Genomic DNA, 13,132 nt, shown 5'->3' on the forward strand with positions numbered 1-13,132 from the left:
CACCCCCCTTCAGTGATAGGATTTTGGCCTTTGGGCTCAGATATGAGACTAGGTCAGTAGGGGGCTAGTGAGAATAGGGTGCAAGAAGGTCAAGGATAGCAGCTGCAAAGACTAGAGAAGTGGTGAGCAGTACAACTTGTTGAAACTCTTTCCCCACGTATCTCGCACATATCTCTGTTACAACTACCATTATAATCTACGATGACTATATATCTGCCTGGTTCTCTAGATGACAAAATACTTAAGGCAGAGATTCTGAAAGACAGCAGTTAAGAACATTCACTCTGGAGCTCTACAGCATGGACTCCCATTCCAGCCCTACCAGTCACTAACTGTGTGATGTCAGGCAAGTTTCTTACCCTTTCTATGTCTCAGTGTTCTCATCTGTGATCCCTCTTACTGATGCATTGACAATTACATTAGTTAACAAAGCAGTTACACAGTGTCTAACATATAGTGAATGTAATGTAAGTAAATAAATAAAAGTTTACTTCCATTCCCAGCTCTTGGTATGGTGCTCATTTTCAGTGTTTGGTAAATGATGGTTGAAGTGAAAAATTAAATGACAAGGCTAGGCATTTTGCCAAGTGGTGGTTGGAACTCTAAAGTCCTGGCCTATGATCTGTGACCTCACCTTGACCCAAGACACGAGCACCATGGCATGCTGATTGGATGAGATGGCCCCAGTACCCAGCCATGGATGCAGCAGAGTGGTCACCATGGATTAAGAAGACACATGAATGTTTAAGCCTGTGAATTAATAATAATAATAACCCTGTGAATTATTCCATCCCATCAGGCTGCCTCAGGAGACAATGGCTGCCGGTCCCCCAGCTCCTACCCCACCCACCTTCTTTCCTTATCAGGCTCGAGGTGCAGGTGCAGATAGAATGACGAGGGCCCTGGGAGGAGACTATCTGCAGGCACAGGCTCTTGAACGCAGAAAGGATTCACAATGAAGGAGTACAAATCTGGAAAGTGAGGAGGATAGACACCAGTAAAAGCTGAGGCACAGAGCAAAAGAAAGCTGATCCCAGGGCTGCTGAAAGCAAGCCTTCACCTTCCTTCCAGGACTTTGTTCTCTAAGGTATCCCTTGGGTTTTCCCTTACCCACTCCCCACCCCCAACTTTTCCCCTTCCTGCTTCCCGCCAACATATGCCACCTACCAACATCAACAGCATGGCTTCTTGTCCAAATGTGACTTAGTTCCAAGAGACAGAGCCTCAGCTGCCCCTCTATTTCAGATGGGGATCATAACTCCCACTTCATGGGGCTCTAGTGAGGGTAAAAAGACAGTGTGGGGGAGAAAGTATTTTGAAGAGTGTTTAATGTACAAGTGCAGCACAAATTATTTAAAACTGTACCATTTATGTAGCCAATAGTTGGTTTTATTTTACTTTTTTATTTTATTTTATTTTATTTTTGGAATTAATACCCCTGCCCAACACAGACCATGAAATATCTTTTGGAGGGTTTGTATAAAACTGACAAAGTTCAGTTGCTTTTTGAATCAGGGTACGTACATCTGGATATTAACTGAGTCAGCTTTACAAAGCACTTCTAAAGGTTTCTTATACTGGTAAGCATTATGTAATAAAGGCTGATAGGTGTGTAGAAATGACAGCATAGGGGAGAGTTCTGGACCACACAGAATGTTATCTGGAAAGTTCTGTGGCTCCTACACAGGACTCTAGATCTGGCTTTATATTTCTGTTTCCTCACTATTTAAATACTGATATTTATGTTTATCCTGCCTACTTCATACATAGGGTAGTGTTCAGAATCACAGTAGAGATGGTAGTTGGTGTGTGTGCTTTATAAACTGTAGTATACTTGACATATTTTAGAAATTATTCATGGTGTGTGTCAATGTTGATATGCTGTTCCACCTGTTCATTTCTTTTCAAATATTTCTATCCCTTCCTCTCTCTCTCCCTCTCTCCCTCTTGCAGTTGGAACATAAAATATCAATCAGGGTGATTAATCAATTTCTAAACAACCTTTTAATATTTGCTTTAAAATGTAACTTATAATTACTAGGGTTTGAAAATAGTAGAGATGTGCACACACACACACACACACACACACACACATTTTAAAGCTCTGATACTTGCCATCCAAAAGGAATCAAACATTTAGTCTGAGCACTGAAATATCTGACCAGGAGTGTTTATTCTGACCTGCAATGTTACTGGACTTGATCAGCTGAGTTGGGAATAGAAGTTAGCCCTTAACAGGATTAGAAAGATTATCTAAGACTTTGCTTCACAACCTGCATGTTGAAGTCTGTATTGGTTTTTCAGACACTGAACCTACTGTGACCTTCTTCTGCCCAGCAGAATGGCTTCCTCAAGTTTCTCTATTTAGAGTAGAGTCGGACTGTACTTGGAACAGCAGTTTGCCCCTATCATGGTTGCTTTTTCTAGGAGGAATGAATGTGATTCAAGGTTGGATGAAAAAAGTATGACCGCCATCACACGCTGTTGACACTAGTCAAGCTTCAACACACAGCATGACATTGAACTGGACAATGGAACACCGGCCCGATCCCGGTGCTGCCGCTACATAGCTGCATGAACTTGGAGAAGTCACATGGCCTCTCTGAACTTCAGTTCCTTCATCTGTGAAATGGAAAAAATAGCATCAGCACCACCTACTTCAGGTTTGCTCTGCATCTCATATGTGATCCTGTCCTTTGTTAACCAGGCCCTGCAGACAAACCCAAAGGTCTATGAAAACACCTGGACTTTCTAATAAAGAAAGTGATGGCTTTATCACCTGTGGGGGGAATATTCATAATGTAAAATTCAGTTTTCAGAGAATTTGAGGGCAATTATTTTTTTAAGATTTTATTTATTTATTTGACAAGGAGAGACACAGCGAGAGAGGGAACACAAGCATGGGGAGTGGGAGAGGGAGAAACAGGCCTCCCGCTGAGCAGGGAGCCAGATGTGGGGCTCGATCCCAGGACCTTAGGATCATAACCTGAACCTAAGGCAGACGCTTAATGACTGAGCCACCCAGGCGCTCCGAGGGCAATTATTGATCAGTTTGGTCCTTGATATCAAATAGAATTATTGCCTGAAAAGAGAAGCATGTTTTCACCTTTTCTCAAACTTTGCCTGAGAATCAAAACTATAGTTCCCTTTGAAATTTTTCATGTATTTCATGCATTGAGTATAACTACAAGGTCACAGATTTCTGGGGACACAATTATGAGCAACAAGGAAAGTTTCCTGAAGCTTGAAAGATATAGTAGCCCTTGTCCCAGACTTTGACAGAGCTGTGGCAGGTGGTTTTCTGCCCTTTGAGTCAGATGTCCAGGTCATTCATTCCCTCTGGAAAACCCAGTAAGAAAGTGGCTGTCTGGGGCACCTGGGTGGCTCAGTCAGTTAAGCGTCTGCCTTTGGCTCAGGTCATGATCCCAGGGTCCTGGGATCGAGCCCCGCATTGGGATCCCTGCTGGGCAGAGAGCCTGCTTCTCCCCTCCCTCTGCCTGACACCTTTCCTACTTGTGCTCTCTCTCTGTCAAATAAATAAATAAAATCTTAAAAAAAAAAAAAAGTGACTTTCCTGCAGGATCCACAAAGCTTCCTTTCCTGGGTTTCCAGTTGTATAGCACCACCCTCAAGAGACTTTCTCTCTAGGGGCACCTGGGTGGCTCAGCCAGTTGAGGGTCGGACTCTTGGTTTCAGCTCAGTTCATGATCTCAGGGTTGTGGGATCAAGTCCCGCATAGGCCTCCACACTCAGAGAGGAGTTTGATTGAGATTCTTTCCCCTTCCCTCTGCCTCCTCCTCTGCTACTTCCCCACACACACACTTGCTTGCTCAAATTCTCTCTCTCTCTATAATAAATAAGTAAATAAAATCTTTTTTTAAAAAGAGAGAGAGACTTCCTCTCTAGCACTGCATTTGCTTCTTGCTCCTCTGGTTCTGGGTGCCACACTAAGTATACTTGCTAGGCATGCACCTGCCAGGAGCTCACATCACCTGGGAGAGACATATCCATAGCCAAGTATGACCTTCCGGCTGCAGTGACAAATGTCTATACAGGCACAATTGGGATCACAGGAGGGACTAACAGTGAGTATGTTGAATAATAAACCACAGTCACTCTTCATCCCCTTCAGCTTGTTTTGGATTCCTTTCTCAATCACCTCTCTCTACCTCTCCTGCTTAAGCCCCAAGACAACCCTTAAGAAGAAAATCTAACAAAACAGATGTTACTCACTTTTGGAATCAAAAGAACTGTGTTTGAATCCTGGCTCTATATATCACTAGCTCTGTAAGCAGAGACAATTCCTCCCAACTTCTCCAGGTCTCAGATTCTGCACCCACAAAATGTCAATTGTAAAAATTAAACATGAAAACAGTAAAAACTCCTGGCCCATGATAGGAACTCAATAAAGCCTAAAACAGCAATAATAAAGTGATCCTCCAGAATCCCAGCATTAGAGTCTAACAACCCCTTTCACATGCAAGAAATAATAGGAGCAGCTTACCCATCGTCCATAAGAGATGAATTGATGCTTGCATCAGCCCTTTGTAAACAGACTGATCGATGGAGCCAGTGATCAGGAAAATTAAATTCCACTGAATACACATCGCTGTCTGCCTGGCATCATCATATTTCAATGAAGCAAAACTGTAAATAGTGGGAGGCATTTTTGATGAGCTATGTGCTTGGGAATAGGGGATTTTGAAATGTCATTTTGAGCTCAAATTAATCAAATTTTGAGCAACCGAATTTGGAGAAACAAGTTCAGTAGCATCTAAGTGGTGAATGAAAGAGAATTCTGTCTGAACCACAAAATAGCCACAGATAGGACAAATTCTTTGGTGCTCCCTTTGACCTTAAGAAAAAGCCTATATTAATGTGCTTTCCATATTGTTCATTCTCCAGACACTTATTTAGAGCATCCCACAGGCCAAGAATTGTGCCAGGCACTAGGGAAACTCAGCTGCAATGAAGATAGGCCCTGCCATCAGAGAAAACTCCCAGTTTAGTGGGCAGAGAGGATGCTCAGATAGAATCCAGATAGCAGATAAGATTACTGTGCCCGTTGGAGTCTGGTCAAACCTGGCCTCCACCCATTTTCCATGACCTGTGATATTCCAAAACTCTTCCTAAAATTTCCATTAGAATCTTCTGCTTATTTCTTGTCTCTATGCCAGGGCCATGTATGTATGTAGCCTGTCTTTTCCTCAATCCCCTGGACGTAGGCCCTTTAGCAGTACCCTGAGAAATCTACTCTTACCAAATATTTCATAATGACTTATAGATTCTACTCAGGATTTTAAGGAAATCATGGTGTGGGTCATATCACAGAGTTGATGACCTCCTCTTTTCTCTCTGGGATATTAAACAGTTGCTCTTACATTTGAGCAAGGTAGTTCTGACCTGTTTTACATCCCTCTCAGTATAAACTTCTGCCCTAAGCACTCACAATTTTTCCAAATAAGTGGTTTCCTTCCCAGAAGAAGTTCTGATGACTATCATCACTATAACATCCTCCTCTCTCCTTATATATATAGGACATTATAATACATGATATCAATGCTATTAGAGGAGTGAAGAATAAGGAATCTTTCTACCTCGACCTGGGAAGGTCAGAGGTGGCCTTCCAGAGGAGGAGGGTTTTGCATGAGCTCTGGCAGAATAAATAGGCAGGGGTTGGGAAAACACTCTAGTGGGAGAAAATGGCAAAGTTTGAAAGTCAGTGGCATGATTCTATCTACTTCCCCCAGTCTCAAGACAAAGTAATGTTATCTGAGGGCTACAGTGTTATGTCCTGCAAGTTTGGACAGAGTGGTGGGTTGGACATTAATGCCAAATAGAGCCAAGTAAGAGACATCAGTGGATCAGGAAGAATGACCAGAAAACCAGAAAATCTGCTGATGAATCCAGCCAAAAATTTTGAAAGAAGGGAAATATCCAAATAGAAGGCATGGGATGGAAACTAGGTGAAAAAGATTTGAAGGGAAGATGGGACAGAGGATCTAGAGAAGTGGTTCTCAACTTAGCTATACACTGAAATCCCCTGGCAAGCTTCCAAAAACCCCATGCCAAAGACCACCCAGACATCTGACTTAGTTGGTCTGGGGTGTGGCCTGGACATCAGGATGGTTGAGGGCTCTCCATGTAATTGAAATATGCTGCCAAAGTCAAGAGCCTCTGCTCTAGGGAATATTACCCAAAGGTGGTGCTAATAACAGAAGCAGCTTACTGCTTCCTCCACTGTGCTTGGAGGTGAGGGTAAGGAAGAGGAAGTGGAAATCTTCAGAGTGTAAGGATAATCTGGACTTTTTTGAGAGCCATGAACCAGGAGAAGTCAGATTTTCAACTTAAAATACAATCCAATGTGACATTTTTCAAAGTGTGACTATTGAACCACATCACCAGAGTCACCGGGGGTACCTGCTAAAAATGCATATTTCAGAGCTCCATGTCAGAATCTCTTGAAGGGAGATGGAACTGAGAATCTGCATTTTTTAGTAAACTCTATAGGTGATTTTTATGCACATGAGGGTTTAGAAATCACTGTTGTATAGCAGGTAATTGGTATATTTTATATTGTAGCAGTTAACGAATGACACCAAGAGTAATGGCACTTTTCACTAGCACATACTGTGTTCAAATGCTGTTTACGTAGATTATTCCATCTTGTCCTTAGACGGACACTTTAAAGTAGGTATTGCTATCTTGGCTTTACAGATGAGGAAACTGAGGATCAGGGAAGTTAAATAACTTGCCCAGAAGAACGGAGCTAGTGAGGGGACAAACCCAGTCTTCAAGCCATCATTTTACTCCAAAGCCCTTGCTATGCTTTTTTCCATTTTCCTCTGCCTTGCCCTCTCCCCAAGGGCAGGGATTCTATCTTTCATGGTCAGACTGTTCCCAGGTACTCTGCCTACCTGCTTCATTCCTGCTGCTACCAATTGCCTAGATGGGTGCCTATTACCCTGTCGCAGTGGTGAAATGAGAGGAAACCCAGACCTGGAGTCAGAAGACCATTCGTACCTTGGTGCTGCAGCATAGTTTAGGTAAGGCACTTTGCTCATTGGAGCATTTACTCAGAAATCAAAATGTAACTCACCGTGTTCTCCAGATACAACTCTTTGCCCCACTTCTCTAAACTTGCTCATATAGCCTGAAGTGGGGTTGAGCCCACTCCTCCTCTTGAATCAGTCCACTTCATTAGCAATGTCTCTTAGCCAAGGTCCTGTTGTAGCGGGGGGATATTCTTTTTCCTCCTCTAGCCTTACTGAAGCTATATCAGATCAGTGACTCCGGCACTGATGGAATGCTACCTGCTCTTTGGGAGTGGGAAAAACCCCCTCTCTAGTTACTCCCCTTCCCAAAGACAGGAGACCCTGATTTTCAGAGTCAGGACATTTAATGAGTCCAGTTTACTTGTGGCCTGGCTTACTGTACCTTAAACAAGCAGCACCGTGTGCTGTGTTCTCTCTTGCTTTTTTGCCTGAAATGCAGGTAAAGCTTTGGCCCCAGGCCAGATTGGCCAGTTTTGTTGGTCTTTAAGGTCCCTCTTGGGCCCAATTTTCTCTCTTTCTGTTAACAAAGCTATTCCTGAATGTATGAGACCCAGGATAAAGATTTGGTGCTTAGAAAGGCAGTTAATAAGCCTAACTGATGTCCTCCAAATCAGCGTTTAACAGAAAACTCCTTATCAGGGATTATCAGGCCATAGCCTCAGTGGTAAACAAGGTGGCAGTTTTGTGGCCATGCGGCTGCAGTTTACTGTGTGCTCAACAACACCCAAGAACCCTGTGCTGAAGACAAGAGTCAGGCATTCCTGGGTCTTGGGCCAAAATACCAGCATAATAGAGCCAAGGCTTCCCTCTTTACTTCTAATATGCCTCCATGCTCTCGTTCACCACGTCCCTAAGTTCCATTTTGACTGCAGACTAGATGTTGTTCCTTTTTTTATCTCCCCCTTATCCACATACCAAGCCAGTGCTATACACAGCAAGTGCTCAATGTTATACTTAAATAATGTCCAAACCCACTAACAACTTCGGTGAACACAACACACACACACACACACACACACACACACACACAATCAAAGGACAAAACACAACAACAAAAATGATGCTAAGGGAATTTGGTCCTTATGCTGTCATTTCTTAAATGGCTGATTTGGGATGATTAAAATCATGAGGAGTCCAAAAGTGGAAGAATTCGTCATGTTTGACGTTGGCACATTTTAACCAATTTTAAAAATTGCTTCCGCATCAGCAATGTGGCCAATTTACATGTACTTAGGTAATGAGGAAGAAAATATGCAGACACTGAACGTGAGAAGGAGAATAACCATGAGGGAGGGCAGGGAAGGAGCCATCCCAAAAGAAGGAGGAGAAAGAAATGAGGAAAAGAGAGAAGGCAAATGATTTAAGACGAAAGAGAGAATGACTAGTGAAAGTAAAGACAACAGAGTACATAAACATCCTCCTTATTCAAATTTAGAATGTCAGAGTAGTAAGTGAAGTTTAGATTCCCGATGTATGCAGGAAAAAACTCAAGCCAAAGAGGAAACAGACCACCGGCGGCCACAGTCGTTGTGAGGGCTGGAGTGCAGGTCTCCTTCCCCTAAGTCAGGCTGGTTCTGTGGTATGTCATCACTTCCTGTTCACTGTGATCAATCCCACACATATGGTAGGCACATAAGAATGGCTTGTGGAGGGGCGCCTGGGTGGCTCAGTCGTTAAGCATCTGTCTTTGGCTCAGGTCATGATCCCAGCGTCTTGGGATCCAGCCCCGCATCGGGCTCCCTGCTCAGCGGGGAGTCTGCTTCTCCCTCTTCCACTCCCCCTGCTTGTGTTCCCTCTCTCGCTGTGTCTCTCTCTGTCAAATAAATAAATAAAATCTTTAAAAAAAAAAGAAAAAGAATTGCTTGTGCAATGGAGAAGTGTAGTGCATCATGTTGACCTGGTCAGAAACCATTTGTATTGTTGTTGGGTTCTTGGTTTTTATTTTTCAAGGTGAAGAATTTTGAAATGTGTATGTTTTAATGTTCCACCACTGTGTCTTCCTGTGTTTTGATTATCAGGTACCCCCACCCTACTCCATATCACAGCCTTCCTAACCTCCCAAAGATCTTATTTGTTTCTCCCTTTATACCTGGTGGTGGTCACATTTACCTTGTAGTGCTCTCTCCTCTTGCCCTCTCGTCTCTAAGCCCTTTGAGATCAGGGGTCTCATCTTAGCTGTGATAAAGTATCAGTGGCCTTGAATTAGCACATGGGGTTGAGAGCCAACTTTGTTTGACTTTATTAAACCTGAAGGTCAGTTTCCCCATCTGTAAAATGCTGGTAAGTAGTTCCTGGATGCTCCACCTCAGAGGACGCCTCTAGAATCCTCTTGCAATGTTGTGAAGTGTTACAGCAGTGCAGTTCTAGAAATGGGAGGATTGTGGCTGCTGTTGATGTCTGTCTCCCTCATAGCTCTTGGCATCTAGCTTTACCTAGGGTACCACCCTGCAGACACATGTTTCTTGGATGAATAACATAGCAATCACATTAGCATCTTCTATTTTAAACCAGCCCCTTCTCCTTCCAAAATTAACAGAATCTTCTGTTTTCTAGAGCTTTAGAGATAACAAAACTTCATTTTGAATTTCTTTTTGAGTTTTCAAAACTTCTTATGAATCTTTTTGAGTCATTCAATTCACTTTGCATAGTTCTTGGACAAGAATCATGGGCCAAGCTCCTCCAGAGACCCTGAGTCTATACACAAGGCTAAGGTGTATACACACCCAGGTATTTGACATGCCCTATCTAATTGGGAGGCTCACCATGACAATGTAAGAGAAACACTATTACTAGTTTCATTTACAGTTGAGAAAATTGAGGTATAGAACTTAAAATTTTGCCCAAGATGTTTTTTCTGTCCATATGGCAAATTATAAGATACATGGAATACAAAACACCAAGGTCTATCCCAATTCCCCTGACAACTATATTATATCATTTGGAGACATTGATTTGGCTAGTAAAAAAGACTCAAAAATCAAGAACCCCATGTCTTTTTATACCCCCTCTGAAGGCTGATTTACAGTCATAAGAGTTGTGGAATCTTGTCATCCCATGTCTTCCCGGCCTGTTGGTGGAATTGACAACATCTTCATTGCCTTCGTGGAAAATCCAGTCGTTTTCTTGGAAAAACCTTTGAAGTACTGCCCTCAGTCAAAGAGGAATAGAAAAACTCTGCTAACCAGCTATGTTTCCCATTACTGCTATAATAAATTACCACAACTTAGTGGCTTTAAAATAACACACATTTTTTCTCTTGCACTTCTGGAGTCAGTTTCAATTCAAGCAAGACTGCACTCCCTCGGGAGGCTCTAGGGAATGATCTGTCTCCTTGCTTTTTCTAGCTTCTAGTTCTGCATCTCTTGCTTTCCTCTGTCTGTCCCCTTCCTTTATTTTCAAAGCACATTACTCCAATGTCTGCTTCCATTGCCACATGGGCTTCTCCTCTCTGTAGTCAAAACTACTTCTGCCTCCTCTTATAATAACACTTGTGATCACACTCAGGGTCCAGTTGGATAATCCAGGATAATCTCCCCCATCTCAAGATCCTGATTTAAACACATCCACAGAGTCTTTTTTGGCATAAGGTAACATTCACAATTTGCAGGGATTAGGACCTGGATATCTTTGTCAGTCATCATTCAGCCTACCACACCAGCCTGGGGAGATTTAGAGTAAAAGAATATGCCATCTATGTGTTGCAGGAATCCTTAAGCCTCAAGATTTACATTAAAATGTTTCTGGGATCATGATGTCTCTGGGGCACTCAGCAAAAGCAAATGCAAAACTTTCTCTAGAGCGATATTTCCACATCCCATATCGCACTGAATTCCCAGCCCATAGCGCACTGAATTCCCAGCCACTCCCATATTGTCATTGAAAATGTGCTTGCACTCAAAAATCACAAAATTCACAAGAAAAAAAAAAAGTAGAGTACACATACACAACACAGGAGGATTTGCACATCCAGAATTTAGGATAAAGCCATCTAAAGGGAAATTATAAGAAGTTTAAAATTTCCATAACTCTGCAGTCATCTCTCTCCATTTTGATTTGCTCCCTGAATCATAGAGGTGAAAGGAATCTGGGATCATCTCACCTAAACCTTTTATTTTATTAAGGGGAAACAGGCCCAGAGAGGTGGCATGGCTTTCCCAGGATCACTCCAGAAGCTCAAGCCAACAGAAATCTGGTATCCCAAACTCTAACTCAGCTGTTTCCAGAAGCTCTGAGGCTTTATCTGCCTCTCCACGGTGGTCTAAGGACAAAGGAGAGAATGCCCACAGTGGAGAAGTCACCAAAATAGACAAGGACAATCTATTAGCATTAAACACTGGCCAAATGAGACCCAATATTACCCTTTATTAAGTCAAGCTGAGAAGTTGAATGCAGGGGGTGTTTTATATGTCAGCACCATAGCCATTATGAATGGACTGATTAACAAGTAAACAAATACTAGGAAATCAGGCCTGTTTTGATCCTTCAAATTCACAATAACACCCTGTTAACATGAACTTCAAGTATTAACACTAATAACTACACTAATCACAGGGATGAAAACTTCAAATTAATTCAAATGCGCTCAATAGACCATCACTGTGTCCTCACTGCTTGTTCCTTTTCTATCTGTTCAGATCTCTATGCAGTAATTAAATCCATTAAAATGTAAAACTAGCTTTTGTTCTCAAGGGGAAAAATGAAAAAGGGAACTGAATAACATCCCTGGAGATGGACATGTGTCTTCTCAGAACTTCATTATATCCAAATTCTTGGCCCTTTTTTTCTGAAACGGCAGCTCTCCCATGCGGGGATCCTGCTGCCAGGTGGGGTCCATGGTATTTTTTATCAAGAAAGAAGATGTGGCCTAATGAAGAGGATGAGAGTAGGACTAAGAAAATTTATACTGACATCCTGGCTCTGCCTCGAATAGCTGTAAGATCTTGGTTTTATAAAGCATGTTATTTTCTCTGGCCTTCATTTTCCCTATTTGTGAAATAGGAATGATATCTGCTTTCCCAGGCAGACTGTAGGAATTAAAGGAGATGATAAAAATGAAGGTGTTTTGTAAACCCTAAAGTATTTTGCAAAGTGAGTTATTATTCCCCAGAATGCTCTGAAGCTCACAGGAACTTCAATTTATTCTTTAAGTGAGGTGTGGGAACACCGTGCAGTGTGAGAAAACAAGGTGTATGCATGGTTTACACTGAGTTATTAAAGGATACATCTTAAAAGAGGATGTAATCATGATTCTCATACAGATAGAAAATGAATATATGCCAAAGATTTTATTTAATTCATTAATTAATGAGGAAACCAGTAGATGTTGCAGTGAATCCAAAAACAAACTCACAGGGTCACATAGTTTTAGTCAAACATGGAAAGCTGAAATGAATTTATAAAAAGATGCAAAAGTGCTCACAATAATCAATTGCATCCCATTAGACTAAATTTGCATTTCTGTGGACAGGAATTATTTGCATTACTATCCACATTCTACAACTTCATTTCTATCTGTACAGAGCTGTCAAATAGCCTGGTCAAATACAAGGAGAATCAGAGATAACCTAGGTGGGTGAGCTAACCATTAAATATTAAAGGCTTTCCCAATTTTTTCTTAGAGACCCTTGACTGAAAGAATCCCAAACCCACTCAAAGTAGCTGCTCAAATTTTGGCTTCATTCCATGCCGACTGTACAAACCTTAGATAAGCAGGGGGAAAACCCTGGGCTGGGCTCCAGTATACCTATCTCAGCTGTCCTGGATCGCCAACAAATGTACTGTGTGAGATAACCTTGGCCAAACTTCCTCTTTTATCCAAGCCTCAGTTTCCCTCTCTGAAAAATGAGTGCATTAGACCAGTTGACTTTTGGCCCATGCCAATGAGAGTGTGGACGGAAAAATGCTTTCTGCAGTTGAGACAGTTTTACCCCCCAAGAGGGAGTATTACTTTTATCCGACCACTCTGAACAGAGAAATAACATCATGTGGCTCTCCAACTGCTTTACCTCCTAAAATACACTTGTTTAGAAAGAAAAACAAAATAGGAATTGTCCAAGAAAGACAATGGAAAGAGTATT

General features: G+C 42.1%; 1 protein-coding gene across 1 annotated transcript in view; it reads right to left on the reverse strand.

The window, feature by feature from the left end:
- Positions 1-2,048: 2,048 nt before the first annotated feature.
- Positions 2,049-13,132, reverse strand: part of RTP4 (receptor transporter protein 4) — a 76,646-nt gene continuing 65,562 nt past the window's right edge. Inside the window, exons 4-5 of the transcript XR_004299817.1 lie at positions 4,505-4,647; positions 2,049-2,622 (exon numbers count right to left, since the gene is read on the reverse strand). The gene's annotated coding sequence lies outside the window, so the exon portion shown is untranslated. The remainder of the gene's footprint in view (positions 2,623-4,504; positions 4,648-13,132) is intronic.

This window comes from Phoca vitulina, unplaced genomic scaffold (genome assembly GCF_004348235.1).
Source record: "Phoca vitulina isolate PV1807 unplaced genomic scaffold, GSC_HSeal_1.0 scaffold8, whole genome shotgun sequence".
NCBI classification, from domain to species: Eukaryota; Metazoa; Chordata; class Mammalia; order Carnivora; family Phocidae; genus Phoca; species Phoca vitulina.